Below are 16,977 nucleotides of genomic sequence, written 5' to 3' on the forward strand. Positions count from 1 at the left end.
GCTGAAGAAGACCGGGGATGTAAGTGACTCGCCCCCCACGGCCGTGGGGTACTCGGCAGCCGGGCCTCTGGTTGCCAGGGTATATCACTGTGGCTGGCCCGGTCCGTGACCCAGGGCGGTCAGTGAAAAAGGGAACTTCTATATGGGGTTTTTGGGATTTTTCGTGATGCCACCTGTGGTGTCTGGTGAGGATCACCAGCGCTGCAACAGTCCACTGAGGCAGATGATAGGGCAGCTTGGGATGGAACGGCTCCCCACAGGTGGAGCAGGCCTCAGGGCAGTGTAGAATAGATTGAGGTGCGCTGGGCGTTGTGGTGCAGGGAGGGAAATGACAACGGTGAAATAAAGGAGCGAAGGCAGTTCAGTGCAGTCATCCAAGATTTACTCACAGTTCATAGACAGTCCACAGGTGCACTGTACTGGTGCAAACCTCCCGCGTCGCGCTGCGTTCATCAGGCAGGGGTTCAGTCCTTCCTCAGGCAGTTTGGGTGTACTGGCAGAACCCCACTTTCCTGTGTACCTTCCTAGACCGACTTCACGCTGGGTCTTTACTCCCTCCTGCCCTGCGCTTCCCACTGTGAATCCTGTTCGGGTGCTGCGAGGTCCCCCCTGTCCGTCGGAGTTGCACAGACCTGCTTGACCTTACTTTTGGATTGAAGTGAGAGTTTGGCTTCTGGGTATAAAAGCCAGAAGCCTCCGGTTTTTCCAGCCGAGGCTTGAAGCTGCACGACTGGGCCAGTGGCCGGTCCCCTTCTTGCGGCCTAGATCCTCCTGACACTTGGCAGGTTCGGGGTGTACGGGTGCCACCTGCACTCGCCGTACCCCCTAGGATCCCCTCTGAAGAATGGAGCCTACTCCCTGCTCCCCTCCTGGGCCTCAGTCCTTGGCCCGTGTAGTGGAGCAGAGCTCCTAAGGAGACTCTGCCCCCAGACTGTTCTCCAACCACTAGACTGCCACCCTAAGATGTCTTCCCTATTTTATATCTTTACTGTATGAGTGCTCCCATGAACTACTTCCTCCACCCACACCCACTACTGGTTCCCCCTAACTTTGGGTTCTCCCCACCCCAGCCAGGGTCAGGGCTCAGCAGAAAACTACATTGCGTCTTGCCCAGGAGCGGACACAGACTGTAGTGGGCCCCTGTGCAAGAATTTTTTGGGGGCCCCCCCCCCTGCCCTTCATAGGGGGCATGAAGGCCCCCCCCCCCGTGCATCTCTCATCCCCCTGTGCATCTCTGATTCCCCCCACTCCTAGTTAATTAATTGTATTTAAAAAAAATAAAACTTGTTATACTTACCCCCAGGGCCGGCTCCAGGTTTTTGTGGGCCCTGGGCGACAGAGTTTCAGTGGGCCCCTTTAACACATACCACGATTCATGATGCACAGATACCGCAGAGAAATATATATATATAGTACAAGGCCAAGGATTTCACTTACTACATTACATGAGCGATATCTATTGTAAATTCTACAATAGCTCAGAAACCGGCGAATCCTCACAGCGCACAGTGCAGACCGGACAGTATAGTCCTCCATACAGTATTATGGGCACCATATAATGCTCCATACAGGATACTGACCCCCTAAGGCTGCGTGCCCACGATGCGTTTTTCATGCGTTTCCGCTGCGGAATTTCCGCAACGGAAACGCATCAAAAACGCATTGGTAATCCGCACCCCATGGTCCCCAATGGCATTCCGCAATGTCAATGCACATGCTGCAGATTTTTCCGCAGCGTTTCTGCAGCGCTCATAAATCCACAGCATGTTCATTAATTTTGCGGAAGCGCAGCGGAATGGCCGCCATTGACTTGCATTGAGACGCACATAATCCGTGTCTGTACATTTGCGGATGGTACCCAGGTCTGGAGGAGAGGAGACTCTCATCCAGACCTGGGTACCATTGTACCTGTGAAAAAAAGAATAAAATAATAAAAAAGTTTATATTCACCTGTCCGGCGGCCCCTGCAGCGCTTCTCCTTCCAGGACCTGAGATGACGTCGCGGTCATGTGACCGCAGGCTGTCTCGCGATGTGCCGGCAACCCGGAAGAAGCCAGGACGAGTGCGACAGCACACGCGGCGAGGGATCGGGGGTAAGTATAGCTTTATTTTTTTATTTTTACGGTCACACTGTATAAATCCATGCCTTTTGCATGGATTTATATAGTGTGACCTAGTTGTCAAGCACTTTCCAAGTGATGCTATCGCCTGGAAAGTGCTTGTCAGTCCGCATACGGAAACACATGCGTTAACGCATGTGGATACGCATGTGTATTCTGCAGGAAAAACGCATGCACAATCTGCATGCGTTTTTTCTGCCAGGGAGATGCGGAAATGCTGCAGAAATTTTCTGCTTCATTTCTGCATCGTGGGCACATAGCCTTATACTGCTCCATACAGGATACTGGTCCCCATATAATGCTCCATACAGGATACTGGTCCCCATATAACACTCCATACAGGATACTGGTCCCCATATAACACTGCATACAGAATACTGTCCCCCATATAACGCTCCATACAGAATACTGTCCCCCATATAACGCTCCATACAGAATACTGACCCCCATATAACGCTCCATACAGAATATTGGCCCCCATATAACGCTCCATGCAGGCTGTTCCCCCCTTATAATGCCCCATTGCACGAGCGATATCTATTGTAAATTCTACAATAGCTCAGAAACCGGCGAAACCTCGCAGCGCACAGTGCAGACTGGACAGTATAGTCCTCCATACAGTATTATGGGCACCATATAATGCTCCGTACAGGATACTGACCCCCTTATAATGCGCCATACAGGATACTGGTCCCCATATAATGCTCCATACAGGATACTGGTCCCCATATAACGCTCCATACAGAATACTGTCCCCCATATAACGCTCCATACAGAATACTGACCCCCATATAACACTCCATACAGAATATTGGCCCCCATGTAATGCTCCATGCAGGCTGTTTCCCCCTTATAATGCCCCATGCAGGATGACACCCCCTTTTAATGCCCTATGCAGGATGTCACCTCTCCCCCCCATATAATGCCCCTTGCAGGATGTCACTTCCCCCCTTTTCAATGCCCCATGCAGTATGTCAGACCACCCCCTCCCTTATAATGCCCCATGCAGGAGGTCACACCCCCCCTCCTTATAATGCCCCATGCAGTATATCACACATCCACCCTCCTTATAATGCCCCATGCAGGATGACACACACCCCCTCCCTTATAATGCCCCATGCAGGATGTCAATTCCCCCCTCGCCCTCTTATAATGCCCCATGCAGGATGTCACACCCCCTCCCTTATAATGCCCCATGCAGGATGTCACTTCCCCCCTCCCTCTCTTATAATGCCCCATGCAGGATGTCACACCCCCTCCCTTATAATGCCCCATGCAGGATGCCACCCCCCCTCCCTTTTAATGCCCCATGCAGGATGTCACTTCCCCTCTTCCCCTCTTATAATGCCCCATGCAGGATGTCACTTCCCCCCTTCCCCTCTTCTAATGCCCCATGCAGGATGTCACACCCCCTCCCACCCCCATATAATGCCCCCATGCAGGATGTCAATTCCCCCCTCCCCCATATAATGCCCCATGCAGGATGTCAATTCCCCCCTCCACCTCTTATAATGCCCCATGCAGTATGTCACCCCCCCATATAATGCCCCATGCAGGATGTCACACCCACTCTCCCCCCTCCATATAATGCCCCATGCCCCCATACATAAAAAAAAAAAAATCAAATACTCACCTCACTTCTCACCTGATGCTGATCCGCACTCCAGCATCGCCCGCATCTTCGCGCTGTGACAGCTCACGGGAGATCGCGCGCGGTGTAAATGTGGCACCCCAGGGGTCTGGTTTCCACAGTAACAGCAATGTTATGTCTGAGAGCAGGTGGGAGGTCTCTTGGTCAGGAATCCTATGCATGCCACACCTCCTGCCCAGTCCTGGGAGGGGAAGAACTTCCCCTATATAAACCTGGGGCTGAGGCAGGGTTAGAGAGTTCAGAGGGAGAGTTCAGCCAGGAGGGCTGACAGGGAGCTGTGGCTCCGGCTGGGCCCAGCTTCTGGGCCATGCCAGAAGTAGAGACAGAGAAGAGAAGCAGCTATGGGAAGAAACAACAGGAGCTCTGTGGGAGCAGTGTTACAAGGAGTCAGGGGCTGGCAGCTGCAGAGCTCGCCCTGACTGAGAAGATTTCTTACCGGACCCGGAGTCCGAGGCTGTGGGGACTAACTCCTACCCAGCAGCAGAATCCGTCAGGCAGGGGATTTCAGGTCCTCTGGCCAAGAAACCCGAAGGCACGGTCACACGCATGGGACCAGCACCGCCGTCGTGGAGCGGAAGCTACTAGAAGGCCCCGAGTCACCGGCCATACGGGTGAGCACCACACGGTACACTCAGGGACGTGGGCTACTTATACCCGCCTCTAGCAAGGTAGCCTGAAGAGTACAGTTAGTTTGGGAGGCCTACAACTCCGCCTGGCCAGGGGAGATCCCATCTGCTCAAGGACTGACCAGGCCCCAATCGCTAGCCAGTACTCCGGGAGGGTCTATCTTTGTCACCAGTAAAGACCCTGAACTACACCGTACCGTCTCCGAGTGGTTCCTGCTACCCCCATCATCCACGTCGGCTGCCCTGAGGCCATACCCCTCCCGTTGGGGGTGATACTATCACGCTGCACAATCCTACCACCGGCCTCAGCGGTCTGCCCTGCAGCGGCAGCTCCTTCGCTGCATTCAACGGGTGGCGTAGTCGTACAACATCTACCGCTAATACAGCGCCACTTAGTCTGACTCCCTGGGCACGGACCGGATCACCGCCACGAGACTACAACCCTCAAGAGATCCGGCTCCGGGTAAGCTCCCGCATGCGCAACGCAGCGCGACACAGGCCCAGGGGCGCGTCAACTTTTGGCGTAGTCGGCAGGATTACGTGCCCGCAACCACCGGGTACTGCATGCCTGAAAAAGACTGTTCAAACTTACCAGTGGTGAAGATTCCCGCCATCCGTGAAGATTCCCGCCATCCGGCGCCATTTTCAGCCTTCTTCCCGCCTTCCGTGGAGTTTTCCCGCCGTTGGACGCCATCTTGAAGACACCGCGCGGGAAGAAGAGGGGCGTGGACTCCGAAAGCGCGCGAGAACTGAAGCCCCGCCTCACGTCCGGACGTTGCGTAAGGTCCTGGAAGGAGCCCAGCAGACGCCGACGTCACAGGAGCGCGACGGAAGGTCCTCAACCCTGACGATCCACTGCGGAGCCGCGGCCTACGGAAGAGGATCATCGCAAGGTAGGCCACGGTCCACTAGGGGGGAGAAGGATGTCGGATACGGAGGAGAGCTTCACCGCTTCAACCCCCGCCAGCGCCACCGCTGTTGCGGTCATGCCTTTCACCATGCCCTATATCCCGGGGGCAGCCTGGCTACCCCAGTACTCAGGGGAGTCACATACCCTGCATGACTTTAGTGAAAAGCTGGATATCCTCTTCCAGGTGTACCCCCTCACAGAAGAGCAAAAAGTGAGCATCCTGGTGGCCCAATTAACTGGGGCAGCCCAAAGGGAGGTAAAGTCCTGGCCACCTGGGAGGAGGACTGTCGCAGAGATACTAACCCAGCAAACCGAGGAGGAGCTGCAGTACTACCAATACGAGGAAAGCCAAGAGGACCCGGACGGGTCTGAGGACTACCCTAAGGAGGGAGCACAAAGAGGACATAGCTACTGAAGGGAAGTAGCGTGAATAAAGAGCTGTAAATAGTTACCCGTAAGGGTACAAGGACTGCTGCTAATTAAAATATGGTCCCCGTTGGGATTAGTGAATTGTTCCCCATGTGCCCCTATCTTAAACCAGGCTGAGGACTGTGAGCAGCCATTCCTTATCCCCACTGGCCGAGGACTGAGAGCGGCCATATCCTGTAAATAATTATGTGTTTCTAGTAATTTATGGGAGTCTTTGGTGGATTTACCGGGAATCCTTTGTACATGGTTGGAGCGTAACCCAGGAATGGACTAAAGACTGTTAAGGACTCGGGGCAGGACAGACCCCTACCTGGTTACGTCTCCCTGTTTTGGTGAAATGGACACCTTGCTTTTCTTCAAAACTGCACCCGGTTGCGGACACGCCGTAACCATCTTTATGTGTTTTTCTTATTGTATTATTATTGTTTATACCTTGTTATGTTTTTCTAAAAATATGTTTAGTCCCGGAGTACTAAATTTCACTAGGGGGGAATGTGGCACCCCAGGGGTCTGGTTTCCACAGTAACAGCAATGTTATGTCTGAGAGCAGGTGGGAGGTCTCTTGGTCAGGAATCCTATGCATGCCACACCTCCTGCCCAGTCCTGGGAGGGGAAGAACTTCCCCTATATAAACCTGGGGCTGAGGCAGGGTTAGAGAGTTCAGAGGGAGAGTTCAGCCAGGAGGGCTGACAGGGAGCTGTGGCTCCGGCTGGGCCCAGCTCCTGGGCCATGCCAGAAGTAGAGACAGAGAAGAGAAGCAGCTATGGGAAGAAACAACAGGAGCTCTGTGGGAGCAGTGTTACAAGGAGTCAGGGGCTGGCAGCTGCAGAGCTCGCCCTGACTGAGAAGATTTCTTACCGGACCCGGAGTCCGAGGCTGTGGGGACTAACTCCTACCCAGCAGCAGAATCCGTCAGGCAGGGGATTTCAGGTCATCTGGCCAAGAAACCCGAAGGCACGGTCACACGCATGGGACCAGCACCGCCGTCGTGGAGCGGAAGCTACTAGAAGGCCCCGAGTCACCGGCCATACGGGTGAGCACCACACGGTACACTCAGGGACGTGGGCTACTTATACCCGCCTCTAGCAAGGTAGCCAGAAGAGTACAGTTAGTTTGGGAGGCCTACAACTCCGCCTGGCCAGGGGAGATCCCATCTGCTCAAGGACTGACCAGGCCCCAATCGCTAGCCAGTACTCCGGGAGGGTCTATCTTTGTCACCAGTAAAGACCCTGAACTACACCGTACCGTCTCCGAGTGGTTCCTGCTACCCCCATCATCCACGTCGGCTGCCCTGAGGCCATACCCCTCCCGTTGGGGGTGATACTATCACGCTGCACAATCCTACCACCGGCCTCAGCGGTCTGCCCTGCAGCGGCAGCTCCTTCGCTGCATTCAACGGGTGGCGTAGTCGTACAACATCTACCGCTAATACAGCGCCACTTAGTCTGACTCCCTGGGCACGGACCGGATCACCGCCACGAGACTACAACGCTCAAGAGATCCGGCTCCGGGTAAGCTCCCGCATGCGCAACGCAGCGCGACACAGGCCCAGGGGCGCGTCATAAACATATCACCGCGCCCTCTGACCTGAGACATCACAGTCAGAGGACGCGGAAGACGCTGTGGAGGCACGGGGAGGGTAAGTATTGTGCCGGCGCCGTCACATGACCGGAGATGTCCCTGCGCTCAGCATGGGGCCGGGGGCCCATGTCGAGCGCAGGGACATCTCCGGTCATGTGACGGAGGGGGGTCCTGCCGGGGGGCCCCATGAGGAGACGCACAAGAGGGGGGCTCCGAGGGGGCCCCGACCGGCCGGGCCCCATGCTGGAGTCAGGGCAGTCATGCCCTGATGGCGGCCCTGCTGACGGCTGGAGGGGCGCCCTCTCCTTCGGGGGCCCCGTTCAATGAACCGGCTGCACGGGCGGTAGGTCCGCCCCTTGTCTTGCCCCTCCTGCTGGCCTGGGGTAGTGTAGTGTTGGATGTAGGTGTTTGGGGTTCCGTGCAGCACTCCCTCCTTACCTGAGAGAAGAGAGACACCACACCTCTGGGTGAGGTGCAGTACCTCTGTGGCGACTGAAACCTCAGGGGTGCCACATAAGTCTGTAGAGATGAGCTGTGGATGAGAAAACTCATCATGGAGACTGGACAATATGAAGAAGAAAAGAAAGAGAACGACTCCAGAGATAATGTCATCTATAAGGTACCTGGATGTAAATGTTTTCTTTTGATACTGACTAATTCTCATATTTTTATTTATGTTCAGAGCATTAAAGGGGTTGTCCAAGTTTGTGATGAGTCTGCAGTCATTCTATGTGACTGCACGCTGTCAGGATTCTCTCGTGCCAGCAATTTGCATACATGTGGTCACGAGCCGACTAGACATGCGTGGCCTCACTCAATGAAAATGAATTGAGCGAGGCCGGACACATCTAGATGGAATGTGGCCAGAATTATACAAATCGCATACTTGTGTTGTGCAAGGGAGAATCCTAAAAGTGTATAGTGCATGCGCTGGGAGAATTCAGAAGCCTGCAGTCACATAGAGTGACTGCAGACTTTCATCTCAAGCCTGGACGAGCCCTTAATTATAAAATGAAGCCCTGTAGCCGATCCTAACAGCTCTGGTTCCAGCAGTCATCTCATGGCCACTTCACTCATATGTGATTTTCAGTGTTACGGTCACATGACGAGCTTCTCTTCCCGCTTCTCTTTTTTTCACTGAACATTGAGAGAACTACCGAGAGCAGCTTGTTGGCATGTGATTAAGGCTGGGGTCCCACCAGCGTATCACATTCGATGTGAGAGCATCGGATGCAATATGCTAATGACTTAGTCCATGAAAAATAGTAAAAACGTGGCGCTCACCGTCCTCTTAAAAAAATGCATATAATGTCCTTAAAATATTGCAGCGATGTCATCATTTGGATGCTGGACGGACGACGGCCGTTTTCTGCTAGCTGCGCATCAACGTCCAATGTTTTAGGGACATGAAATAAAGGTTTTTTAAGAGGACGGTGAGTGCCACCTTTTTTTTATTTTTCATGGACTATGCTATTTGCACTTTTCTTCATGGTGAGCACCCAAGTTCCCAGAGCCATAGTGTGATCCACCTGTCCAGAGTAGGCTTGATTGTGTCAGCGTGAAGTGTTTTCTGGTGTTGGCATTTTTCTTTTTATCCTCCAGTGTTCGATATGCTAATGACACTCGGCTCCTGCTCTGCAGCGAGCGTGAGCCGAGTGTCAGTGCTCTGTGCTCCAATCCTCTAGCATGTGAGAATCACAGCACAGCTGCGGAGGAGACGTAGAAATTAATTTCTCCATCTCCCCTGTTGCTGGCATCAGAGGGAATCACACTGCACTCGGGTGACATCTGAGTGCAGTGCTATGTTTCACACTCACCCATTGACTTATATGGGTGCGTACGATCCAAACTCCGCATGCAATTGCAGATTGCGTTTTTTTTTTCAGTCCGATCGTGATCCAATTCATAGATTAACATTGGACTGAATGCAATCTGATTTTTTATTATTTGCATTTTTCCAATGTAATCGAAAGTGAGAGCGAGCCCTATGACTGTTCCTGGGAGTTCCTGGGATAAGCTCAGTGTGCTGTATATGGGTCTCTGTGCAAGCTCAGCTCAGTTTCAGATGATGAAATGAGTCCCTGGAGTTTTGGAGAGATGTATTTTTTTAATTTTTTCTATTACATGGCAATGTGTTTTGTCAAAGAGGTCACTGGGGTGGACTCAGTGGACAGTGGAATATGGGTCCCTGGGGATGAGCAGAGTGGACAGAGAAAGGAATCTTCATCATAGCCAGATTTCCCCCTGAGCTAAATCTGCTAAGGGTTCCCAGGGTGAGCTCACTGAACAGTGGGATACATCCCTGGGGATGAACCCAAAAGACAGTAATAGGATGAGAACAACGGACGGCATGTAATGACATTCAATTGGTCAAAATCCGCACTAAGACGCTATCTCCACTACAGAAATTGACATGCTGCTGCTTGTAAACCCACACCGCAGGTGAGTTTACGCAGCGTTAAACAGAAGCACAGTGGGCATGGGATTTCTATAAATCCCATCCACTGTGCTTGTAATGTAGAATGCATCGTTCTGGACGCAGCGCAGATGGGCTGCGTCCAAAACTCTGCTCTTCCTGATCGTGGGCACGAAGCCTTAGCAAAAGACCATACAACCCCTTTAAATCCCAAGTATTGTAGTGCACCTCCCCTTCACTTCCCCAAAGTTGTGCATTGGTGAAGGTATTTTTCTCGGGCTGAGCCCCTCACCTGGGACTGCATGTAAGATTCCCTGTGGTGACGGCTCCACTGGGTCTAATATCTCCATCCACATAATGGGACTAGTGACTGGGAGAAAAATGGCTTAATTGTGGCCCCTGAGACAGTAACTAGAGTAATGGAATGATTGCTTTATCTGATTACCAATCTCTGTCTGGCCTTATGTATATGACTCGCCCCCTGGGCCGTGGGGCACTCGGAACCGGGCTTCAGGGCAATGCTGGGAGTAGTAGTGGCGACCCGGTTCCGTGGCTCAGGGTGGTAAGACCAGTGGTAGTCTGCTATGTGCTGTAAGTAATGTCCGACTACGCCACCCGTGGATTGCGGTCAGGGCTAACCGCCGCTGCAGTGCAGACCGCTGGGGCTAATATAAATGTGCAGCACTGAATAGTTCAACTCCCCACTGGAGGAGTATGGCCCCAGGGCAGAATATATAATGGATGATGGGGGGGATGATTCCGACCGCGATAGCCAGGAAACGGAGGCCTCTTAAACAGTTCAGGGTCTTTATTAGAACAGGTAATATGACCCAGAAAAAGGCCCGGCTAGGAGGGGGGCCTGGATGTCTGAGAACAAGTGGGAGGCTGGCCCTGGTCAGGGTGAGGGTGTAGGCCTACCGTGCTCTCTGTGCTCCTTCTGGCTATTTCCCTCCTTGTAGTGTAACAGCCCACGTTCCCGAGCTCACCGTGTCCTCTCGCCCGTATGGCTTGCAACTTGGGTCCCTTTCTACTCCCGGCCTGGTACGGCTTTGCTGGTCCCTTCCGCTGTGGCGGAGCCTCCGGGCTTCTTAGGCCAAGGAACATACAGTCCCCTGCGGACTGGTTATCTGCTGTAGGACGTGGAATCCTCACAGCCTCAGACACCAAAGTCTGGTAGATTAGTCTCTTCGTCTGCCAGGACAGGCGCACTTCGCCTCTTGTCCCTGGCTCATGGCTCTCCTACTGCCACACGTCCTCTTAGGCTGCAACACAACTGTCTCTCTCTGCTCTGGGACACCTCTCAATCCAGAGACAGGTCGTCCAGTTCTCCCTAACCCTGCCCCCAGCTCCAGCTTTTATAGGGGCAGCCTGCTCCCCCTACTGGTCTGGGACAGGAGGTGCTGCATGCTAATGATCCCTGACTAGAGGACCTCCCCCTTGCTCTCAGACACAGCTTTATTATATTTGTGGCATCCAGGCCAGGGTGACACATTCCCCCCTAGTGAAATTTAGTACTCCGGGACTAAACGAGAAACAAGAATAACATGCATGACCATAAAACATTAGTAGACAAACGACGCACAAGTTGAGTTCTTAAGGTCACAGTGTGGTCTGTGACCGGGTGTCCATATCACCAACACAACGGTGAGCCTTAACCAGGTGGGGGTCTGTCCTAGCCCCAAGTCCTTTACAGTCTTAGTTCATTCCTTGGTCAGGCTCCGAACGCAGTCCATACAAAGTCCCGGTTATTAAAAGTCCATAACCTTTGAGTCTGTACGGTAACTGCAAGAAACTGAAACACACAATTACCAATCATGCATGTAACTTTGCAAACATTTCAACACTTGGCAACAGGGTTATTTACAGTTTAGTGCACCCTATATTCTCCAGCGAGCGGGTATCTGCCCCTTTGTGCTCCTGGTTGACCTACTTAATCCACTGCCTGGTGGTGGACCGACCTGGCTTTCCCCACTAGCGTTAGGGGTACAGCTACCAGCTTGGTGTACAGGTAGGGCAGGCAGCTGTCTGCGGGTCCTTTGGCTTACCGCAGGCATGGCAGGCTCACTGTCAGCAGAGGGTTGATTCTCCTGGGCTGCTGGTACAGGCTCTTCTGCCTCTGGAACTGCTTGCTCTTCTTCACCTTCCGGCTCTGGTGTAGGTTGTTGCTGAGCTGGTTGCAGGAAATGCAGGACGGGTACCACTATGGCATCGTTTATTCGAGTCCAGGACTGAGGAAACTCTCCGAGAACGGTGCTGATCATTTCTTCCTTGTCCTCTGCGGGTTCAAGGTCACTTTGATCCTCTTCTGCACTACGGAGTTGCTCGGGGCACCTGTTTAGGTGGTCTCTGGAGACGGTACTAGTGGTTTCTCCTCCATCCTTGGTGATCACGCACACCTTTGAGTTGTCGTGGTCAGACTGCAGTACGGTGTAGGGTTCCCTTTCCCACTGGTCGTCCAACTTATGTAGCCTTCTCTTTCGCTTCAGGACCTGCTCACCAGGTTCTAGGGGACCAGCAGGGGCGTGTTGGTTGAAGAGTCTTTCTTGCCTTTCTCTCACCTGGGCCAGGCTCTTCTCCACACTCTCCTGTACCTTCTTGTACTGCAGTCGCCTTTCCGTATCCCAGTCCGCATCCAGGGAGGTGTCCTCAGGTGTTAGGACTCCCATCTCCAGGTCCATGGGCAGCTTACCTGGTCTGGCTCGCATCAGGTAAGCCGGGGTGCAGTTTGTAGCATTCACCGGGATATGGTTGTACAGGTCTATTAGGTCCGGCAGTTTTTCTGGCCACAGGCTGCGTTCCTCCAGGGGCAACGTCTTCTAGAGATCAATGACTATATTGTTCATTTTCTCACACATCCCGTTGGTTTGTGGGTGGTAAGGCGTTGTACGAATCTTCTTACAGCCATAGAGGTTGCAGAACTCTTGGAAGATTTCGGCTTCGAACGCTGGACCCTGGTCTGTCAGGACCTCTTCTGGATACCCGTGTGGACGGCAGAAGTATTGCTGGAAGGCTCTGGCCGCCGTTTGGGCTGTCAAGTCTTTCACCGGGACCACCACTAGAAAACGGGAATAGTGGTCCACGATTGTCAGGGCGTAGATGTATCCTGACCGGCTTGGAGCCAATTTGATGTGGCCAGAGCTACCAGCTCAAGAGGCTGCTGGGTGACGATGGGCTTCAAGGGTGTCTTCTGGCTGGTGCGGTCTTTTCTCCTTAAGTTACAAGGGCCACAGTCCCTGCACCACTTCTCTACAGCCCCTCTCATGCCGACCCAAAAGAACCGTCCACTTAGCTGGAACTCCAGTTTCTTCCAACCAAAGTGCCCCGCTCTGTCATGGTAAGCCCCCAGGACCATAGCTGCATCCCGCCTTGGGACCATGACTTGCCAGGTCAGCTCGTGTGTCCGGTGGTTGACAAGTCTTCTGCACAGCTTGCTCTTCTCTTTCCATAGCTGCTTGGCTTCCTCTGGAGCATCCGGATCTAAGCGGGTCAGCAGATCTTTCACCAGGCGGATTGCAGGGTCACTATCTTGGGTCTCAGCCCAACTGTGGTGAGGTAGGGGATTGATCATAACAGTTGTTAAATCTTCCTCTTTCACGCGGTGGGAGTATTGAGCGGCCCCATACCGGTGGAACGCGGGGAGTTCTACCTCCTCCAGCTCTTCTGGGTCTTCGTCACCTTCAGGTAAGTGAGGCATTCTCGACAGGGCGTCAGCATTGGCATTGGTTTTGCCTGCCCGGTACTTGATCACGAAGTCATAATTGGAGAGACGGGCCATCCACCGCTGTTCCAGGGCACCAAGTCTTGCACTGTCTAGGTGTGTTAACGGGTTGTTGTCCGTGTACACAGTGAACTTTGCAGAGGCCAAGTAATGCTTGAAGCGTTCCGTTACGGCCCACACCACCGCCAAGAATTCTAGCTTGAAGGAGCTGTAATTCTCCGGGTTCCTCTCGGTGGGCCTCAGCTTCCGGCTGGCGTACGCGATCACCCTTTCTCTGCCCTGTTGGTTTTGTGACAGTACGGCTCCCAGTCCCACATTACTGGCGTCTGTGTGGAGAGTAAAAGGCTGGCCATAATCAGGGTAGGCCAGGATCTCATCCCCTGTGAGGGCCATCTTCAACTGGCGGAAGGACTCCTCTTCCGGTTTATCCCACTTGAAGGGTGGCTTTTGGCTTCTGGACTTAGACTGTCCTATCAGGAGGTCCTGCATAGGAGCTGCCATCTTAGTGAACCCGGGGATGAACCTTGGTAGTAGCCTACCAACCCTAGGAACGGCATCACTTCTTTGATGTTCGAGGGGCTTGGCCAGCTCTTGATTGCTGTGACCTTGTCAGGGTCGGGGGCTACTCCTTCCGCACTTACCACGTGCCCTAGGTACTGAACCTTCGGTTTCAACAGGTGACACTTCGATGGTTTCACCTTCAGGCCATAGCCTGCCAGGGCTTCGAACACCTCGGCCTGGTGCTTTAGATGGTCCTCGTAAGTCTTCGAATAGACGATCACGTCGTCCAGGTAAAGGAGGACCGTCTCGAAGTTTCGGTGCCCTAGACAGCATTCCATCAGCCTCTGGAAGGTCCCTGGTGCGTTGCAGAGCCCGAAGGGCATACAGTTGAACTCGCTCAGTCCCATCGGGGTGGTGAAGGCGGTCTTCTCCTTGTCAGCCTCTGCCACAGGAACCTGCCAGTACCCGCTAGTAAGGTCCAAAGTAGAAAAGAAGTTAGCTGATTTTAGTGCGGCTAAAGACTCCTCTATTCTAGGCAGCGGATATGCGTCTTTGTGGGTGATACGGTTGATTTGTCTATAGTCCACGCACATTCTCATGGTGCCGTCTTTCTTTTTTACCAGAACCAGGGGGGCTGCCCAGGGGCTACAGCTATCTCTAATGACCCCAGCTTCTTTCATTTCTCTTAGCATGCCCTTGGCGTTCTGATAATGTGCAGGGGGTACAGGCCTGTGTCTCTCTTTTATTGGTGGGTGGCTCCCCGTGGGCATATGGATCTATCCCTTTTACTCTGCCGAAGTCTAGCGGGTGCTTACTAAAAATTCTCTGGTACTCCTGGACCACCCGGTAGACTCCTTGTTTTTGGTGCAGGGGAGTGGAGTCAGCACCCACATGGAGTTTCTGGCACCAGTCCTCCTTTTGTTTCTGGGAGCCATTACCCTCCGCCTGTGGAGATGGAGGCAAAGGCTCCACGGCCCTGATAGCTTTGTGTTCGACAGCAAACAGTTTGGCAAGTGTATCGTACCTGGGTAAGTGTACCTCCCTCTCTCCGATGTTGAGAATGCGAACGGGCACCCTCCCATGACGGACATCAACCACCCCCTGGGCTGTCAAAATGGTGGGCCTGCTGTCTGAGTACACGGGTTCTACCATGGCTTGGTAGTCTCTACCTCTCAACCCGATTGCAGTCTGACACCAGATCATCATTTCACTTTTGGGAGGCATGGAAATAGGGAATGGGTCACTCATTCTTACGCTACGGATCTCACCACCAGACAGTTCTACCTGCTGCCGTCTCATCAGGGCTTTTATCTCTTTGTTGAGGACTCTCTGTTGGCTGGAACTAGCATTCACCGCCACCTGTTGTAGAATTACAATTACCTCTGAAAGACAATTTTCAATCACGTTAGTACCCACAGTTATTTTAGGGTGACTTTCACGACGGTCAATGTCCACAATAATCACTTCCTGTGCTGGCAGTTCAACTTTACCAATCTTAATGGTCATCTCTTTGAACCCCATCTGCGGCACGGGAAGCCATTACTGGCGATGATGCTCAAGTCACTGTCTGGATACCGTGTTATATCAGCATCAGTCCAATACTGCTTAAAAAGTACATAAGGGATAGTGGTTACTTGCGACCCGGTATCCAGCAAGGCGCTCATTGTTATGTTCTGCTACCAGAGCTAAGGAAAGAGAGGAGATCTGTCCCTACGATAGAACTCAGCTTAATCCCTACGATGTAACAGGGGACCTGATCCTGCGATCAGACCTGCTAAAGTCCTAAGCTAGTCTGTACAGAGACCTATAGATGTGGGGAAGGAATCCCTACAAGTACTAAGGACTGGGAGGAAAATGGGACACCTCCTAACAGAAATAGTAGCAGACAGACGAACAAACAAAATATATAGAACATAGAGGTCCGTAGACCAAGCAAACTAACAGAGTTAGATACAGAGCACAGGCTAGCTAGAAAGTAGTTAAACAATGAAGTCCAGCAAAGCCAGAAGGGCGGAGCAGGATTAAATAGGCCAACAAGGTCATGTGACCAGCAAAGGAAAAAACCTAAGAGCAAGGTTCTAACAGTACCCCCCCTTCTAAGAGGATCCTCCGGATCCCCTAGGACCAGGCTTATCAGGAAATCTCCTGTGAAACGCTCTGATAAGTCTGGACGCGGAAACATCATCTGACCTCACCCAAGAGTTATCCTCGGGTCCGAAACCTTTCCAGGACACAAGATACTGCAAACTACCTCTATACCGTCTAGAGTTAAGGATGCGAGAAATTTCATATTCCCCGTCCTCCACCACCGGGGGAACAGAGGCAGAGGCGTCACAATCCGATACAACAGCTTTTTTCAACAGAGAGACATGAAATACCGGATTAATTCTCCAGGAGGTAGGAACCTCCAACCTAACAGCAGATTGGTTGACAACCTGAAGCACCTTAAAGGGCCCTACAAACTTGGGACCCAATTTCTTAGAAGGAATCCTCAACCGCAGATTCCTAGAGGACAACCAAACCATGTCACCAACAGCGAACATAACCTCCTGTCGTTTCCTATCAAAGTAGTCTTTAGATTTTCTGTTGGCCTCCTGAAGATTACCACGCACATCCGTCCAAACTCTCTCCAAATCACCGGAAAAATTCTCCTCCTCAGGCACGGCAGATCCCAACTTGGAGAACGACCCAAATGACGGATGTCTCCCAGAACAACAAAAAAAAGGCGAACAACCAGCAGAAGAAGATGTATGATTGTTCAGAGCAAATTCAGCAAGTGGCAGAAACTCAGACCACCCCTCTTGATTGTCTGCCACAAAACAACGCAAGAACTGCTCAACATCCTGGTTTTTCCTTTCTGTCTGGCCATTAGATTCAGGATGATATCCTGACGAGAACGACAAATGAACTCCCAACCTGTCACAAAAGGCACGCCAAAAACGAGCCACGAACTGAGGACCTCTATCAGAAACAATGTCAGTAGGAACGCCATGAAGTCTGACAATTTCCTTGACAAAGGCCTTAG

The sequence above is a fragment of the Phyllobates terribilis genome, unplaced genomic scaffold (genome assembly GCF_046119375.1).
Source record: "Phyllobates terribilis strain yellow unplaced genomic scaffold, ASM4611937v1 Scaffold_5__5_contigs__length_657084704, whole genome shotgun sequence".
NCBI classification, from domain to species: Eukaryota; Metazoa; Chordata; class Amphibia; order Anura; family Dendrobatidae; genus Phyllobates; species Phyllobates terribilis.